The sequence below is a fragment of the Ziziphus jujuba genome, chromosome 11 (genome assembly GCF_031755915.1).
Source record: "Ziziphus jujuba cultivar Dongzao chromosome 11, ASM3175591v1".
Classification (NCBI taxonomy): domain Eukaryota; kingdom Viridiplantae; phylum Streptophyta; class Magnoliopsida; order Rosales; family Rhamnaceae; genus Ziziphus; species Ziziphus jujuba.
Window position 1 is genome coordinate 25,825,001 of NC_083389.1, and position 15,298 is coordinate 25,840,298.

At 30.7% G+C, this 15,298-nt stretch overlaps 3 pseudogenes; 1 reads left to right on the forward strand and 2 right to left on the reverse strand.

The window, feature by feature from the left end:
* LOC125419584 (large ribosomal subunit protein uL2cz/uL2cy-like) overlaps positions 1-532 on the forward strand; it is a 1,515-nt pseudogene extending 983 nt beyond the window's left edge.
* Positions 533-1,101: 569 nt separating this feature from the next.
* Positions 1,102-2,336, reverse strand: LOC125419163 (photosystem II protein D1-like; annotated as a pseudogene).
* Positions 2,337-12,022: 9,686 nt separating this feature from the next.
* Positions 12,023-13,613, reverse strand: LOC125419019 (ATP synthase subunit alpha, chloroplastic-like; annotated as a pseudogene).
* Between the last annotated feature and the right edge of the window lie 1,685 nt (positions 13,614-15,298).

The following is a 15,298-nucleotide window of genomic DNA, read 5'->3' on the forward strand; positions in this document are numbered from 1 at the left end:
GATATCATCATCTACATCCAGAAAGCCGTATGCTTTGGAAGAAGCTTGTACAGTTTGGGAAGGGGTTTTGATTGATCAAAAAGAAGAATCTACTTCAACCGATATGCCCTTAGGCATGGCCATACATAATATAGAAATCACACTTGGAAAGGGTGAACAATTAGCTAGAGCAGCAGGTGTTGCAGTGAAACTAATTGCGAAAGGGGGGAAATCGGCCACATTAAAATTACCTCCTGGGGAGGTCCATTTGATACCCAAAAACTGCTCAGCAACAGTCGGACAAGTGGGGAATGTTGGGGTGAACCAGAAACGTTTGGGTAGAGCCGGATCGAAATGTTGGCTAGGTAAGCGTCCTGTAGTAAGAGGAGTAGTTATGAACCCTATAGACCATCCCCATGGAGGTGGTGAAGAGAGGGCCCCAATTGGTAGAAAAAAACCCGCAGCCTCTTGGGGTTATCTTGCACTTGGAAGAAGAAGTAGAAAAAGGAATAAATATAGTGATAATTTGATTCTTCATCACTGTAGTAAATAGAATTTGTTTCTTCGTCGTTACAAAAAAAAAAAAAAAAAAAGGAGTAATTAATTGTGACATGTTCACTAAAAAAAAAAAAAATCCTTTTGTAGCGAATCATTCATTAAGAAAAATAAATACACTTAACACAGAAGCAGAAAAAGAAATAATAGTCACTTGGTCCCATTTAGTTGATACTTCAATTTAAAGTTTAAAATTTTTCTTTATTTAGTTAATATCTATAGTATATTTAGTTAATATATAGTATATATAATTAACTATTTTAATATTTTCTTGCTTTTAATTTAAATATATATATATATATATGGGCGAACGACGGGAATTGAACCCACGCATGGTGGATTCACAGTCCACTACCTTGATCCACTTGGCTACATCTGTCCCTATTACAAATTACAAACAAATAGGTCAATTTACACCATTTATAATTTTATTTTTTTCATTCTTCAAACTAAAAGAAGAAAAAATGGAATTGAAACCTTTAAATTTAAATGTAAAATAAAAAAAATTGAGAAGAGGATATCAAAAATAAAAATTTCTACATAACGAAAGTATGGGTATGTTGAAGTAAAGAAAAAAAATTTAAGTAAAAAAACTCCTAAAGGAGCAATACCAATCTTCTTGCTAGAACAAGAAATTGATTATTGCTCCTTTCTGTTCAAGAACTCAGTATACACTAATACCAAAGTCTTATCCATTTGTAGATGGAACTTCGACCGCAGCTAGATCTAGAGGGAAGTTATGAGCGTTACATTCATGCATAACTTCCATACCCAAGTTAGCACGGTTGATAATATCAGCCTAGGTATTAATTACACGACCTTGTCTATCAACTACAGATTGGTTGAAATTGAAACCATTTAAGTTAAAAGCCATAATGCTAATACCTAAAGCAGTGAACCAAATACCTACTACAGGCCAAGCAGCTAGGAAGAAGTGTAAAGAACGAGAGTAATTGAAACTAGCGTGGAAGATCAATCCGCCAAAATAACAATGAGCAGCTACGATATTGTAGGTTTCTTCCTCTTGACCGAATTTGTAACATTCATTAGCAGATTCATTTTCTGTGGTTTTCCTGATTAAACTAGAAGTTACCAAGGAACCATGCATAGCATTGAATAGGGAACCGTCGAATACACCAGTACACCTAACATGTGAAATGGGTGCATAAGGATGTTGTGCTCAGCTTGGAATACAATCATGAATTTGAAAGTACCAGAAATTCCTAGAGGCATACCATCAGAAAAGCTTCCTTGACCAATTGGATAGATCAAGAAAACAGCAGTAGCAACTACAACAGGAGCTGAATATGCAACAGCAATCCAAGGGCGCATACCTAGACAGAAACTAAGTTCCCACTCACGACCCATATAACAAGCTACACCAAGTAAAAAGTGTAGAACAATTAGCTCATAAGGACCACCATTGTATAACCATTCATCAACAGAAGCCGCTTCCCATATCAAGTAAAAATGCAAACCTATTGCTGTAGAAGTAGGAATAATGGCACCAGAAATAATATTGTTTCCATAAAGTAGAGATCCAGAAACAGGTTCACGAGTACCATCAATATCTACCGAAGGGGTAGCAATGAAAGCAATAATAAATATCGAAGTTGCGGTAAATAAGGTAGGGATCATCAAAACACCAAACCATCCAATGTAAAGACAGTTTTCAGTGCTGGTTATCCAGTTACAAAAGCGACCCCATAGGCTTTCGCTTTCACGTCTCTCTAAATTTGCAGTCATGGTAAAATCTTGGTTTATTTAATTATTAATCATAAAGGACTCCCAAGCACATGAATTTTCTATAAATAGATAATCGAGGGTTTGTTATTCAACAGTATAACATGACTTATATACCCATGTAAACCAATATTCAACATCCATAGATATATCGAGGTTTTTATCTATCTAGATTCATCCATTTTTTTGAATAAACTGAATAAATAAATTAAATAAAAATAAAATGAAAATAAATAAGTTACAAAATTTGGATTAAAATTCGGATTTAATTTAGATACATATGATTTCGATAGTATAATTAGAATGGGATGCCCGGGACTTGAACTCGAAACTAGTCGGATGGAGTAGATATTTACTTCGTAGAATTAGAAAATAAAAAATAGGTAAAAATCTCTTCCCAAACCGTGCTTGCATTTTTCATTGCACACGGCTTTCCTTATGTATACATCTAAAATCCAGCTCCTTCCCTAGACAAGCCTCTAAGAAAGTTGAATATTTAGTTGATCAACCCTTACTCTTACTGCATGAACATTTTATAATAGACGACTAAATAATATTTTTGTTATCACTTCAGCATTTAAGGATAATTTCCATTTCCATGGTTGAAGAGGCAATCATTCATGATTGACCAGATCATTGATGCAAACAATATCCAAATACCAAATTCGCCCTCTATATAACCTTCGAAAAGTCGAATAAGTTCTAGGAAAAATCAAAGAAAGAACCCCTTCTTCCTGCATAAAGAACTCTTTCAATAATTCTGAACCTAATCTTTTAAAAAAAACTAGTACAGTACTTTTGTGTTTACGAGACAAAGTTTTAAGATAAGAAAGTCGAAGTATATATTTTATTCGATACAAACTCTTTTTTTTTTTTTTTGAGGATCCGTTGAAATAATGAGAAAGATGTCTGCATATACGGGCAAATTGGTCGATAATCTCAAAATCTGACGAATCGGCCCAGGTCGACTTACTAACAGGATGTCCTAATGCGTTACAAAATTTCATTTTAGCCAATGATCCAATCATTGGGCTAATTGGAACTAATGTATCCAGATTCTTTATAGCATTATCAATTATAAATGAATTTTCTAGCATTTGACTTTGTACCACTGAAAGATTTAGACACACTTAAAAGATAGCCTAAAAAGCCGAAAGAATGGTTGGATAATTGGTTTATATAGATCCTTCCTGGTTGAGCCCACACATAAAAATGACATTGCCATAAAAAGGACAAGAAAATATTTCCATTTATTCATTAGAAGAGGCGTATCCTTTGAAACCAAAATCGATTTTCCTTGATATCTAACATAATGCCTGAAAGGCTCCATGAAGAACCATAAGACCACCGGAAAATCATTAGAAAAGACTTTTTGTACAGGATGTTTTATTTTTCCATAGAAATAAATTCACTCAAAAAATACCCTAGAAGATGTTAATCGTAAATGAGAAGATCGGTTACAAAGAAAAGTAAGATGGATGCGTATTCATAAACATGAGAATTATATAGGAACAAGAAAAACCTTGAATTACTTTTCAAAAAAAAAAAAGAAATAGATTTTTTTGGAGTAATAAAACTATTCCAATTATAATACTCATGAAGAAAAAGCTGTAATAAATGCAAAGAAAGGGCATCTTTCACCCAAAATCGAAGGGTTTGAATCAAGATTTCCAGATGAATGGGATAGGGTATTCATACATCTGATACATAATTTAAATGTGGGAATTTGTCCTCTAAAAATGGAAATATTGAATGAATTGATCGTAAATTAGAATATTTTATGATTTCTGGCCTCGAAGATACTAATCATACGAATCGTAAGGAAAATGGAATTTCCACAATGACTGCAAATCCCTCTGATATCATTTGAGAATACAAATTCTTGTTGTACCAAAACATTTATTTTGGTCAGAATAATTATCGGAAATAATCAAATGATTCTGGTGATACATTCGAGTAATTAAACATTTTACAATTAGTAAACTAGATTTATTGTCATAACCTACATTTTCCAACAAACTCGATCCATTTAAACCATGATCATGAGCAAATGCATAAATATACTCCAGAAAAATAAGTGGGTATAGGAGATCGTGTTGCTGAGATCTATCTAGTTCGAAACATCCTTGAAATTCGATTTGAACTGGAGATAAAGGGTTTATTGGGTTATCAAATGATACATAGTACGATACAGTCAAAACAAGGTATTATAGTATAAAAAAAATAGATACCTCGGAAAAGGGTAAGACCATCGGCAGACTCTCTATCCTCTCTTTTTTCATCTAAGTGGTTTATGTTCAGTCTAAGATAACAAGATAGTTAGAAATCCTTTATTTTTGTAATCCAATCGCTTTTTTGGTTTTGAAAAAAAAATTCCTCTTTATTAATATACTGCCTTCTTCTACACATTTATCTCCACCTCATAATGGAGAATACCTAAAAGGTGGGACTCAATCCCTCATGGAAAAGCCTTTCCCACATCAAGCACTAATATATTTCTAACGTCTAATTAGTTTGGGTAATCATTCGGATAATCATTCAAAAATGAAGACCAAAAGTTCATTACTTTTTGTTTCCCTATAATTGGGGCCATAGTTGGGCTCTATCCATTTATTCACTTGACCCGACTTGAACTTGATTTTCCAATTTCTTTTTTTCTGCCACACCAAGAATTCAAACAATTTAAACAAGGTTTTGGACATATCCAGAAATAATGAAATATTCTCAGAATTCTCCATTGATACGACATGCTACTTTATCCATTCATTCCTTTTAGGATCAGTTGCGGTCTTACAAACTCTATCGGTGGTATGGACGAATCTATTGCTTCATACAAATGTGTCAAAGATGCTAGCCACACTTAAAAGCCGAGTACTCTACCATTGAGTTAGCAACCCGAATAAAAGAATTAAAATGTGTAGATACAATCAGAATCCCAATAAAATAAATAAAGAGGTTGAATTGCATGGCGTAATCACAACATTGAATTTGAAATGGCAAAACAAATTGTACCATACAAAAAAAAAAAAAAAAACTTCATGTATTACAGAAAATCCAATGAACCCATTCCTTGAATGAAATCAAATCTATGGCACAAAGAAAAATAGATCCATTTATCCATGATTGAATTATATTTATTCGATGCACTGTTGTTAATATGAGTCTTTGAGAAAAGAATACAATGGAGAACTAGAAAAAAAATAAAATATTGTAAATTTTAATAAAAAAATAAGGACTTGTGTTGGATTGGCACTACATAACTAATCGACATATAGACAAATAAGGGATGTAGACGTAAGAAAAAAGTAATAAAGAAAAAAAAAAGAAGTAGAAAAAAGCTCGAATTTAGTCAATCAATCAATATAAGTAAAAGAAAAAAGCTTAATCCCCCTTTTTATTTGTTTATAGAAATCCAACTAACCCCCATTACCATTAATGGTAATACCCAAAATTGAAAGTAGGAATAACAAATTAAAAGAGAATAGCAGAGAAAAGACTATACAAAGCTCTATACAAGTGATCTCCACCTTCTTTATTTATATATTTCTTATATATTTCATTTCATTTTGATATATTTCATTAATTTTTCATTAATTGACTGTCGTTTAGTGATTAAGGGTAAGTTCCGTAAAAACCCCCGCTTTCTTTGATATATCATGAAAAGTTCCTGTAGGCTGAGCGCCTTTTTCAAGGAAATATAGAATAGCAGGAATATTTAAATAGGTTTGATTCTTTATCGGGTCATAAAAACCCACTTTTCGAAGATCTCTTCATTCTCTTCTAGATTGAACATCAATTGCAATGATTCGATAAATGGTTCATTGGGATAGATGAACAATACCCCCTAGAAACGTATAAGAAGTTTTCTCCTCGTACGGCTCAAGAAAATTGGAAATTATATCTATGTATAGAATGATAAGGTCAAATATATCCATAAAATCATCAGATCAACTAGACTATGATTTAAATACTTATTCTTTCCCCCACCAAAAAAATTATTTGTATTTACAATTTGCACTCTCATAACTCAAGTTTGATAACTCTCAAATAACTCAAGGAAACCTTTTAAGTATTTCATTTATTGAGTGGTCTCTAACCCCCCCTTTTGTCTGTCTCTTTTAGAATCTCTTTCGATTCTGCACTCTGATCTAGTTGTTGAGACAATCGAAAATGGTATTTCCTTGTTCCAGGATCCTTTATCTTTGCCTTGAATCATTGGGTTTAGACATTACTTCAGTGATTTTTAATCGTTTCAAAATGGCAGCAACATACCTTTTTTTTTATGATTTCTTTCTATCAAAGAATTATACGACTGAGTGATTCTTGTGTAATACACTTTTGATTTGATCGAAAACGTTTTACCAATTCCAAAAACTTTGACTTTTGAATTTGAAACTTGCTTGAATTGGATCGTTTCGATTTATATATGGAAAATATATTTACAAAGTTGTCCCAATTTATTGATTAATACTAACCCCAGATTCTTGCCTCCGAGAAATGAATCAATACTTTTTACTCGAGCTCCATCATGTACGATTTACATCCCCCCCAAAGAAAAAATGAGAGTTCTATTGAAACAGAAGAAACGATGTCGAGTCAAGAGCACTTTCATTCCTCTATAATTCCTATATAATAAAAAATGGTGGATGTAAGAATCCACAACGGATCATGTCCTTCAAGTCGCACGTTGCTTTCCACCACATCGTTTTAAACAAAGTTTTACCATAACATTCCTTTAGTTTGGAACCAGTATGTAATTGATTCAATTATGGAATCATGAATAGTCATTGGTTCAGTCGGTACATAGTAATTTATACTTTTTCTTTCTATATGAAATATGAATGGCTAGGTTCTAACGAAGTCTTAGAATGAATTCAATTTAATCCCCAACACCCAATACATATATTTATTTTAACATATATTTTATTTCATTTTTTATTTATTTAATATAATAAAATATAAATACCACGAATACCAGGAATAAAATAAAAAATTTCTTTTTGAATCTGTACCTTCAAGTAACTTGATAGTGATAGGATAAATTTACCAATTTCACACTTCTTCGAGTACTACGAACTCATAAGAAATCATCAAAAAGATTTATGTGATTGAAAAATTTTCGGACTCGAGATCATTATTTGAATAACATTTTAAAGTAAGGACCACATTTTAGCATCCTAAGAGAAATCCATATTTTTATTAAACCATCAATGATTAAAAAACTAGATTGCTAAAAAATCCAATTTATTTTTTTAGTGAACTAGTGGATAAAGACTGGTGTAAGGTAAGGTTGTTGTTTTTTCATACTGATCTCTACAATTGGAATCGAAATAACAATAATTTGGGACCCCTATACAGATAGACTAAAAAATTGTTACTGAAAGGAATTATAGATATTTTATGTTAAATATTTTAACATTCAGGGATCACAAATAGATCCAATTATATCGGCGTGTTATTTGAACACGATTCAATTTGTTAAAAAGATATGATTCAGAGAATAATTATTAAGAATACTAATAAAAAATTTCCAATCCAATATTATACTCTTATTATTATACTCTTAAACAGAAAGTTGTTTTATTTTAAAAGGCAATCTTTTTTCTGATATATAGCATTATATATATTATAATGCTATAATGGGTTGGCCATGCTCTGGGAAGGAAGGATTTGAACCTCTGAATAGCCGGACCAAAACCCGTTGCCTTACCACTTGGCCACGCCCCATTTCTATTCGACCCTAATAAAAACTAATATTGGTATTGGTTGTTCGTCAACTCCAGTATAAATATCTATAAAATAGATAGATTGTTGCTAGAATTTTAATATGTGTCGATATATAATTAAATTGAATTTGTTGATCATTACATAGAATTCAATTAAGATATTGTATGAAAGTATGATTTATTCTATTCTCTTTTGATTTGAGAATTGAAGGATTTTTGATTGGGGGAGTTCAAATCAAATAAGGTTTTTGGGGTCTATCTTATTTAGTTTTACTCATTTTCCCTTCTATCAATAACTCAACTTATTAATAACTAAATCAAAATAATACAATTATCTTCAATAACAAAAATAACAAAATATTTGTTATGCTTAATATATTTAATTTGATCTGGATCTGTCTTAATTATGCGCTTTATTCAAATGGTTTTTTCGTTGCCAAATTACCAGAGGCCTACACTGTTTTGAATCCAATCGTAGATGTTATGCTAATAATACCTGTGCTATTTTTTCTCTTAGCTTTTGTTTGGCAGGCTACTGTAAGTTTTCGATGAGATCTTTAATAATGTCCTAGCCAAATTCATGATTGATTCGGAAAAAAAAAATTTCTAACATAATGCTTGATAAGATTAGATAGGTTTTAGGGTATAAACTCTCGATTCCAATATTGAAAATTTTGTACAACCGCGAGAAATTTGGATCAACCCATTTCCTTATTATGACATTTTTTCCATTGAAAGGCCTTATTGAGGTACTCACAATGTCAAATTGTGGGTATGAAAAAAAATTTTTGGTAATGAAAAACTCCACTTATCCACTTATATTATAAATATTACAAATGCATTTTTTGAAACTTTCATTTTCTATTTCTAAAAAAAAAAATTTATTTCTTGGTGTCAAAATAAAAAATAAAAAAAGTATGGTATGCGGTCTAAAATAAAATAGCGAATCTATTCTCTTTTTTCCAAAAAAAGAATTTTGGAGATTGTGTAATGCTTACTCTCAAACTATTTGTTTACGCAGTAGTAATATTCTCTGTTTTGCTCTTTATCTTCGGATTCCTATCTAACGACCTAGGGCGTAATCCTAGACGTGAAGAATAAAAATAAAAAAAAGAAATAAGGTTTTTCTTCCTTGATTTTAAAACATTCTTAGCTTAGTAGGATTTTATCTATTCCACAGTGAACTCGCGAGAAATTTGAAAGAAAAGAACAAGATATCAATGAAAACGAAAAGAGAGGGATTCGAACCCTCGGTATGAAAAACTTGTACATTGGATTAGCAATCCGACGCTTTTGTCCACTCAACCATCTCTCCCCCAATTGAAAGGAGGTAATTACTATGTTACATCACAAAAATAAGGCTTGAAAAAAGCCCTTTTTTGTGTTTTTTATATTTTTTAGTATTTTATTATTTATTATTTTATTATATAAAATATATATATACAATAATTTATATAATAGATACGCAATGCTAATGATATAGAACCAAATTCCATTTAGACCATTTAGATAAAATAAAAGCATTTATATCATAGAATTAGATTATATAAAATGTATATAAAATGTGTACATATATGTTATATATAATTCTATAATCATATAACATATAGGTATAAAGAAATGACTTGAAAGAGATATCAACAATCCAATTTACACAGTCTACAATAGTCCAATATATAAATCCAATATAAATGAAAGAAATATAAAAGATCCAATATAAATCGAATCTAAAAATGGAATCTATATTTGTTAATATGTTTAACATAGATTTTTTAGATTTTTTGAATAGATTTATATAATTAATATATGTTTAATAGATATATTCTGTATTTTATATAATATATAAATGGAAAAAATAAATAGAAAAAAGAAAAAATAGAAATAATGAAAAAAAATAAAAAATGATATTTTTTATTTTTATTAATAATAAATAAAAAAACCTCTTTGATTTCGTCCGAAAGGGCCTTTTATTTCCATGGCTTGGCCTGGTCAGTACCTAGCCGGGCCGGCCCTCTTTTGTTTTGTTCAATCGTAATAAGATAAAATGATTTATTTAATTTGAAAACAATTAATTTGAAACCAAAACAAAAAGGCTTGTTATTGAAGCAACAAAAGTCATAAAAGATCTATTTTGATATAGAATCAAAGTGAGATTTCTATCTTCTTTATTTATATATATATATTTTTTTGTTTGCTGATATTTTACTGAAATAAAAAATAAATAAAAATATGTATATAATAAAAAATATAACTATGGATTCGTGCACAATGCATTTTTTTTTTAACCTATTTGATTACGCCCGAGTTTCTTGTTCGACAAAAAGTCCATTTATATACAATAATCGGATTGGAGCGGGTATAGTTTAGTGGTAAAAGTGCAATTCGTTCTATTAACCCCCAAATAGTTAAGGGGTCTCTCGGTTTGATTAATATTCTATTCCGAGCAAAAATTTTATTTCTTAAAAGGATTAAATCTTTACCTTTCAATGAAAAATTCGAGGAAAATATACATTCTCGTGATTTGTATCCAATAGTCAATTAGAAATTGAGAAATTGGATTATGAAATTAAGAAACATAAATTTTTTTTTTTTGATTGGATCAATCAATATTTCCAATTAAATGAGTATGAGTAAAGGATCCATGGATAAAGATAGAAAGTGTATTTCTAATCATAACTAAATCTTCAATTTTTTCTTTTTTGTATAGGAAAAATTGAAACAAAATAGCTAATTAAACAATGACTTTGGTTTACTAAAGACATCGAAAAATTGTTTTAGCTCGGTGGAAACAAAATCCTTTTCCTATGGATTCTTTCAAATAGAAATAGAGAACAAAGTAAGTAGAAAGATTGTTATAATCCCCTCTTTTCTACAGGGATCGTCTAGAAAGTGGGCCATTTTGAATGCATTTAGACCAAAAAGCTGACATAGATGTTATGGGTCGAATTTTTTTTACTTTCATTGATATCTAGAAAATTATTTATCTTCTATAAAGGAGCCGAATGAAACCAAAGTTTCACGTTCGGTTTTGAATTAGAGATGCTAACAATGATGAATCAACGTCAACTATAACCCCTAGCCTTCCAAGCTAACAATCGGGTTCGATTCCTGCTACCTGCTTGTGCTTACTTTCTCTTATCTCTATTCAATATTTTTCAATATTTATTTTTTATAGTCAAAACCTATAAATCTATATATCTAAGAGATATTTATATCTAATATATATTTATATATTTAATAAATATCAAAATATGAAATTTCTAATAAATATGTTTTATAAAAATATAAACAAAATGAATATAATTCAAAAATGAATATAATTAATGTAATGCATAGTTGAATATGCAATTCCCGGAATTCTTTCACATATTCGTTTCGTTCGAATAATAAATGTGAAAAGAAAATAAATAAATAAAAATTGGAATGCAAAGCTTCCATTGTCTAATGGATAGGACCGAGGTCTTCTAAACCTTTGGTATATGTTCAAGCCCTATTGGACGCAATTTATTTCCATATATTTTTAGATTTCCATGTGAAGAAAGATCTTTTGAATAATTTGAATAAGAGGCACTCTTATGCACTTAGTATTTGTAATATAAGTATAATCTAGTTTATATATTATTTCCATATATTTTCCATATATTTAATATATATGATATATTTAATGCATGTTAATATGTGTATATAATTATTATGTATTTAAAATTAGTATTCTATTTAATATAGAAATGTAATATATTATTATTTCTATACTATTATAGAAAATAATCATTACAAAAAACAAAAACTTTTATATTTGATAATTATTTTTTTATATTTTATTTTAAAATAATTTAATATTTTAAATTTAAAAAAATTTAAATAATTATATAATTATTAATTATATAATATAAAAAGTTTATAATTTAATTATTATTATTAAAATTAGTATTAAATTTTAAAATTAGTATTAAATTAAGATTTAATTAATATTGAATTAAGATTGATAAAAATTAAAAGTGATCAATTTCTTTTCTTTGTACTTGTTCCTGAAGTAGAAAACGTTCCAGCTGTTCCTGAATAGCTTCTTTCAAAAGGGCTTCTGCTTTCTCGGTAAATGTCTTGGTAGAAGCTATCATTTTTTGGAACTGAGGTTTATTCGCTTTTAAGTAAGTACGTAACTTAACGAGAAATTTCCTTACCTACCCAATTTCTAATGAATCAAGATAACCATTGTTCCAGTATAAATAGTCATTATCTGTTCTTCCATCGCGAGAGGGGCTGATTGAGATTGTTTGAGCAACTCACGTAATTGTTGACCTCTTGCCAATTGATTCTGAGTAGCTTTATCGAGATCATAAGCGAATTGTGCAAAGGCTTCTAATTCTGCGAATTGCACCAATTCCAATTTTAATTTGCTAGCTACTTGTTTCATGGCTTTAATTTGAGCTGCGGACCTTACTCTGGATACAGAAATATCCACATTAATAGCAGGTCTGATTCCAGCATTGGATAGATCGGCGGATAAGAATATTTGTCCATCTGTAATGGAAATTACATTAGTAGGAATATAAGTCGAAACATCTCCCGATTGAATCTTAACTATTGGTAAAGCAGTCATGCTTCCTTCACCTAAATGAGAACTTGATTTAGCGGCTCTTTCCAAAAGGCATGAATGAAAATAAAAAACATCTCGCGGATAAACTTCTTGGCCCGGTGGTCTGCGTAATAAAAGAGACATTTGGCGATAAACCTGTGCTTGTTTTGAGAGATTGTCATAAATAATTGAAGTGTGTTGTTCACGGTACATAAAATATTTAGCCAGAGCAGCTCCTATATAAGGAGCGAGGTATTATAATGTAGCCGAAGAATCGGCCATTTCAGCTACCACAATAGTGTAATCCATTGCTCCCCTTTCTTGTAAAGCAGTCACCACCTGAGGCACAGAAGATGCTTTTTGACCAATAGCTACATAAACGCATATTACATTTTGCCCTTATTGATTGAGAATCGTATCTGTGGCTACTGCTGTTTTACCGGTTTGCCTATCCCCAACAATTAATTCTCGCTGACCACGTCCTATAGGAATCATCGAATCAATAGCAATAAGTCCTGTTCGAAGAGGCTTATATACCGAACGTCTCAAAATAATACCCGGGGCAGGAGATTCAATTAACCGGGATTCAGAAGCTGAAATTTCACCTCGACCATCAATAGGTTTAGCCAGAGCATTTATAACACGGTCCAAAAAAAGCCTCACTTGCAAGGATCTGAGCAATTCTTCTTGTTGCTTTTACAGAACTTCCCTCTTGTATCATCAAACCGTCACCCATTAATACAACACCGACATTATTTGATTCAAAATTCAGAGCAATGCCTATCGTACCTTCTTCAAATTCTACTAATTCCCCCGCCATTACTTCATCAATACCATAAATACGAGCAATGTCGTCGCCTACTTGGAGTATAGTACCGGTATTTAAAATCTTTACTTCTCTATTATATTGCTCAATACGTTCACGAATAATGTTACTAATTTCATCTGCTAGAATAGTTACCATCAGTATTTCTTAATTCTTTATTTTTGTTTGAAAGAAAAATAATGCCTGCAATGGAAAGACTAACCCTTTATTTCTTTCATCGTTCCAAACATCCCAATATTAGTATTGATGGTACGTAAATGTAACTTGGTGTTCAAACAACTATTCAAAGTTCGTAGAGCTCCTTGTAAGGCTTGTTGGAAAACCCATTGTCGAATTTGATTAATAGCTTTTTGTTGTTCAAAATGAATGGTTTCATTTTTGTAATTTTATAGTTGTACCAAGGTTTTATAAGTTGAATTAATGAAATTCAATTTTTCTTGTTCTATTTCAGAGTATCAATTCCCTCGAAACTGCTCCGCTTCCATTTCTACTTTCTGCAAGCTGGATCGGGCTTTTTCTTGACGTTCCACTACCCCCCCATGTAGTTCTTCTAAATCTTGAATAGTCTTCAATCTCCGCTGTTTTCAGTTATCTAATAAATCACTTAATGAAAGTAGATTATCTTTCCATTCATTTCAAAACTTGCACGATCCCTTCCTGAACCAAACATGAATGTTTCGATTCATTTGGCTCTCACGCCCAATTACTTATGTATGGGGGAAGTTCCCTAGCTTTTTTTAATGTAATGAGCCTATCCTCTTTTCTAATTCATATTTGTGAAAGTATAGAAACTGATCACTAATCCAAGAACATAATATTCGGAGGACTCTTCGGACCAAACAAATAATTGTCAGCAAAGTTGTTTTTTTTTTTTGTTTTTTTGTTTTTTTTTCAAATCCAAAGAATTCTTTTTATTTATACACAGGTCATCGATTCAGCATTGGATAAAAAAAAAGAAAAAAAAAGGGGGGGTGAAATATCCATTTTTCTAATTTTTAAAAATAAAATACAAATAATAGGTTCAAATCATTTTTTTATCGACATGAGTGTTTTATATTGAAAAAAAAATTCCAACTCTTTGAAACCATTTATGGATTAACATATTATGTATTAACATAGTAGTAGAAAGAGTACCACGCTGCATCAGGACTTCAAGCAATTTAGCTTTAACCCTATTAACAATCCCACATTATTGGTTGATAGAGAATCAAAGTAGATTTACCAATGAATCACGAAACGCTATGGTTCTTAAATATGATTTCTTAATTTATTCAGAAGTAATTGGTGGAATCGTGCAATCGGTTGGATCCAGCTTATTCATGAAATAAACAACTCGCACACACTCCCTTTCCAAAAAAAATCAATACACCAAAGACTACACTTAGATTTATTGGATTTGTTGCTAAAATATCGGTATTAAACTCGAAACTCCCGACGAATGGCCAATAACCCAAGGAAAGGAAAGAATCAGTTACATTTTTCATATGATCTCCTCTTTCTTATTCTTATAGATAGACTAATTATCTATATTTTTCTATTCTATTATTTTTCTAAATTAAATAGGAATAGGGTAAAAGTCAAAATATATGTATATATTGATTTATAGATGTAAATGGATTTTTTTTTTCAATTGGAAATTTCCAATAAGAATGATACTTGTTAGAATTAGGTACCAGGTCTTATGTCAGTTGCGAAATAAAATTTATCATTTGTTGCAATACTTCCTAAAAAAAGTTCCATTACACTAAGAGAAGAAAGCAAGTTAATCGGCTAATTTAACTCCTCATCCTCAAACCAATCCTTCCAGGGGGTTGTTGTCACAACGAGTACGAAATTGTAGGAGTGAAATCTTAATATAATTTGAAAAGGCAAGAGCAGTAAATCCAAGGAAAT